Here is a 4,595-nt window from a genome sequence, read left to right as displayed (position 1 = left end):
GCAAAACGGAAATTGCCGTCTGTCTGGATTGATTTTCTGACCTGCCTTCAGTTTATTACGCCAAGTGATTTTCTGATTGATTTGTCACCTCTTGACCCTCGACTCCTTTTGAGACCCGCACACACAATTTAAGGGATTCCCGCATTTTTCTACAGATGCGCGCACTCACCGCCCCTCTTCGCCATGGCTTGTAGCGTGCAGGTGTGGGATAGATGGTTTTTTTACCCAAACTAGTACCAGGAGATTTCGTGTGCACCTCTAGCTATGCTCTAGCTAAGCTCGCCGGATTGTCGGGGTTCGTTCTACTCTCTCCTATGTTAAGTACTGACACACACTCGCATAATATTTTAGGTGCACATTTAAAAAGAATCAAAAATCAAAAGCAGAACACAGGTTAAACTGGACTGAAGGTATGGAAAATGGATCAAGTATTTGTTGTAAAAAAAAAAAGGAGAATGGTGATCTCAACTACTCTATTCAAAGCACGGGAAACTCAGGTGTCGTCGAGAATCCCTCTTCTTTACCCACCCAGCCTATGCCATACAGGTAAATCATACCGTATAGACCCTAAAACAATCAGGCAGTTTTCATCCTACCACTTCGACCTTGCTTGGCTAAGGACTGACATTAGAATTTAGAACATATTATAAATGGGTTTCAAAACAAAGACTTTCAGATATATTTCCATGGTTTCCTATTATTAATATTCAATATCTTCCAAATTTTCTTAATCTACGGATGAATTCATTTTTCTGGCAGTCTAGCCCACTTAAAATATTTACTTATTTTAGTTTATACCAACTTTAGAATTCAAGATTCTACGACCTTATATATATATGAATGTGTGGGCCGTAGTATGTAAAGAGACTAAGAATCATAGGCGGGTAATAGAATAAAGGGGGGCGAGAGGTGTTAACCCATTATGGTAACGATTATAAAGGTTTAAATCAAATAATTTAGTAACACGCAGGTTACATTTATACTCAGTGCACATATAGTGTCAAGTTTACAAACTCACAGTTTTCGTTTGGTTTTGATATTTTAAAACCCTTACTCCTTTCGTAATCGATGAGCTCATGGATGACGTAGGTGCTGGTTTCTGGGGAAAAATAGAAGGTATTAACAATATATGCACACGAACGTACATGCAAGTACGATTTAGTAATTTCATTTAATTATTTTAAGGTCTCATACCCACTCTTTTCTACCAACACTCATAATTCCCGATGCTCAAAAAAATACATTTCTATATATCTCCGCCAGAGAATTGGCCTTAAAAAGGCATATTAACTCAAATCCCGAAAATGTGTAAGTTAACACAGAGCAACTACGGACATCTTTCTGTAGCGTCGGCGGCGGCTACTCTGTAGGCATGCCCGTCAAATATCACGCCCAATGTTCTGGTCTTCTTCACACTGGGCTTAAGCGGGGAACATCCGACTGCAGGTCAAGCTGCAGCTTACATTGGCACTACAGTGCGCGACAAACTGGTCTTCTCACTGGAGTTGAATAAAGTTCCGAGGCGCCCCCTTTTGCACTGGGCTTCCTAAGGGTTGCGACGCCTCAATAAAGTTGACCCAAGTCAGAGGTTTTCGGTGCTCAGCGTTTCCGTCAGTAGAGGGGGGTCGAAGGGTACCCCTTTTAGGTTGGAGGATCACTTCGGTGATACTCCTCTCGTGGAGCACCCCGTCTATGTACTTATGCGCACTCAGGCTGCAACGACGAAACGGGCTCCTGACCTCTGTCCTATAAACTTAATTCACATAAATTAAACCGATCACTTGTTGTAGCCTACGGCCCACATACCTTGGTTAATTATTATTCACGCTTGGTACTAGCACCGATCCACAGAGATTTCTCAGAATAAACGGTTTATGCACAAAAATTTCACCACGAGGAAATGCGTAAGCTATATGTAGGTTATGTACATATATATATGTATATATATATATATTGCTTGACACAATCACGTCTCTTTTCGTTGATCGACTCTTTGCTATTAACTCAAGCGAAACTCATCCAAGTTAAATTAGGCTGTACAGAACATAAAGCTCATAGATCGGATGATTTTTGCGAGCTTTAACGGGACAATCGTATGATCTTTCGCTGAATTGAGTGGAATTTCGGTCAAACGTCAAGGGCAACTTCTATGCTCACGCTACCCAAAACTCTCTTTTTTAAGATAAGCGCCGCTCTCGCTTGCATGTGCTAACACTGCAGCGACTCTCTTTCGTAAGCTCGGCGTAAAGCTTGCGCTTACGATCCACTTTCGGAGTTCTCTTTCGGAATGCACTTATAAGCGCTACCGAATATGTTTATTAGTGATGCTCTATGCTATCTCCTACTTTCGGCCCCTACACCACAGTTGAAGACGAAAGTGTTCTTACAGTGAGACTTCAACTGAAGAAGGCGATCTCTTAAGATTTAAACTGATTATCGTTTAGGTGGTAGACTACTAGCTTTTCCTATGCTAATTAATTTGTAATACGTGGTCCCAACTCGACGTATAACCTTGGTTGAGGTAACTACGGGTGCCAGCTTAGCGCTAAACCTTTTTATAGCGTTCCCTTGACAAAAGGTTCGGGCATACACGTCGTCTCCAATGTTGAGTTAACTGACACGGCTTCTTAAACTATTTCTCACTACATTCTATTCGTGAGATTCCGCTAACCTATTAACCTATACTTAATAATACTAACTTATTAAAAGGAATTCGATGTCTTTAGTATGACCGGAAAGGTTTTGTGAATGGTGATTATTACTATGACTTCACAAAATCCATTATTGGCCTATCGAATATTTCCGAATTTTTTCTTTGCCTTGGCGTGAGCTGCAAAAGACTTAGCAGCAGCTTCATTTCCCAGTCAACTTATCGTAGCCCCTGAATCTAACAATGCCATGAATTGTTGTGTATCTATACTTAGTTCTACAAATAACCTGCTATCGGAGCTCATAAGGATCGAGGAGACAAGTCTCTTTCGAACACTTTTTACGGAAGCTCAGAATTGTCTTAATCGAATGGTCGATCTTTTAGGCTGATACTTAAATTCTAGCTTATCTGAGTGTATACTACTACATTCTATATCTATCTCCTCCGTCTGAGTTTGGGCGTCCGCCAAGGACCTCTCAGCAAGAGCTCTTCTGAAATTCGGGTTGGAAGAGTTTTCTTGGAAAACCACTTCTTTTAATCGGTCTTCGTTGTCGGATGCGACAAACTGGTGCTGGTTTGCGCATCCTGTTTGCGGTTTTCCGATGGATTACATTTCTCGCACTTTGGCTTAAAAGTATTTTTCGCCCCGCAACCATAACAGAAGATGCGTCGCTCCGCAACGCAGTCTTCAAACCTATGACCGGTCTTGTCACAATTCCAACAGACAAACCGTTTGCGACGTATCTCGGAGATACTATCCTCTTCGAGTTCTTCGTCATCGCTCTGCATTTCCGACACATTGGGTCTAGTTACTCGACTTCGCGGCAGAAAGTTTCCTGCTTCTTTACAGAAATGTTCATGCTTCTTCACTTCCTCCCTCAACTCACTTCTATTCTGAATTTTTAAATGCAGAAGCTCGTATCGAAGAGCACTTTTGGCATTCCTTTTAAGAATATCGATCATTTTGAGTTCACTTATCCCGTGTGAAAGTCGAGCCACTAACTTTTCAATCGCTGTCTGAAAATCTTCGAAGGGTTCATTTTCCCTCTGCTGTCGTTTTCTGATCATTTCCCATAGGTCAAAATCATCTTTCTGGTCGTCGAATCTTTGTCTGAACGCTGTGCAGAACGATTGCCAGGAGTATTGGTGGTTTCTTCGATGGAAATCCCAAAACCAATCACAGGCTTTTCCCGCGAAAAGCAGATGTAAATTATCGCAAAGTAGTTGGTCATCGTTTCCAAGCGTCTGTGCCGTCAGAGCACGAATGCGATATAGAAATTCTTCTACATGCATTGCCTCCCGAGAACCATCAAATTTAAGACGCCAACTGAGTAGAATACCAGCGGCCTTTGCCGGTGCTACCGTCTCGGTTGTACGATTGCTTCTCGGACTTTCTAATGGAGAATCGCTACTTCTCATATTACTGCCGTTATCTACCTCCTGCCTGACATTACTCCGCGACTCTGATGGACCTCTGTTTACCGTGGCGATATTCGTGGTTAAATGTAGGTTGGCAAACTGGGTTTGTAAGGTTTGCTCAATCGACGATTTAATGAAAGAACTGAGGTTTTCCATCATGGTTTTCTCCTGACTTTGTATCACCGAATGGATGTAACTGGTAAGATCTTCGGTTGCCGCGTGACCGGGCGACCTATTTCCGTTACTGCTAACAGACTGTCGACTTCCATATAAATTACGATCGAGGCTAGCTTGATACCTTGTTTGCATTCCCCTTTTTGGAATGGCTCCTTTCCCTCGACCTCTACTGTTATATTTCCCTTTCCTATGCGATACCGTTGGATCTGATGGTGCCGTTTCAAAGGGTTCATTAGCCTGAACGTTGGACGGTAGGGACCCTGCACTTATGTTTAATTCCGCTGCTAGAGTGTTATTCTCGTATCGCAGACTATTCGGACCGCATTCCGCCTTGCAGACAGGACAAGAT

General features: G+C 42.4%; 1 long non-coding RNA gene across 2 annotated transcripts; it reads right to left on the bottom strand.

Annotated features, from left to right (window-relative positions):
* Positions 1–1,002: 1,002 nt before the first annotated feature.
* On the bottom strand, positions 1,003–1,930 carry LOC117900667. Of its 2 annotated transcripts, none has more exons than XR_004649289.1 (3): positions 1,807–1,930; positions 1,195–1,746; positions 1,003–1,099 (listed from the first exon to the last, which is right to left on the bottom strand). It is a non-coding gene; the product is annotated as an uncharacterized LOC117900667 (long non-coding RNA). The 2 variants fall into 2 exon arrangements; XR_004649290.1 differs by having other exon boundaries at positions 1,195–1,753; positions 1,807–1,857.
* Between the last annotated feature and the right edge of the window lie 2,665 nt (positions 1,931–4,595).

Source organism: Drosophila subobscura, chromosome U (assembly GCF_008121235.1).
Source record: "Drosophila subobscura isolate 14011-0131.10 chromosome U, UCBerk_Dsub_1.0, whole genome shotgun sequence".
NCBI classification, from domain to species: domain Eukaryota; kingdom Metazoa; phylum Arthropoda; class Insecta; order Diptera; family Drosophilidae; genus Drosophila; species Drosophila subobscura.
This window is presented reverse-complemented; position numbering and strand designations above follow the sequence as displayed.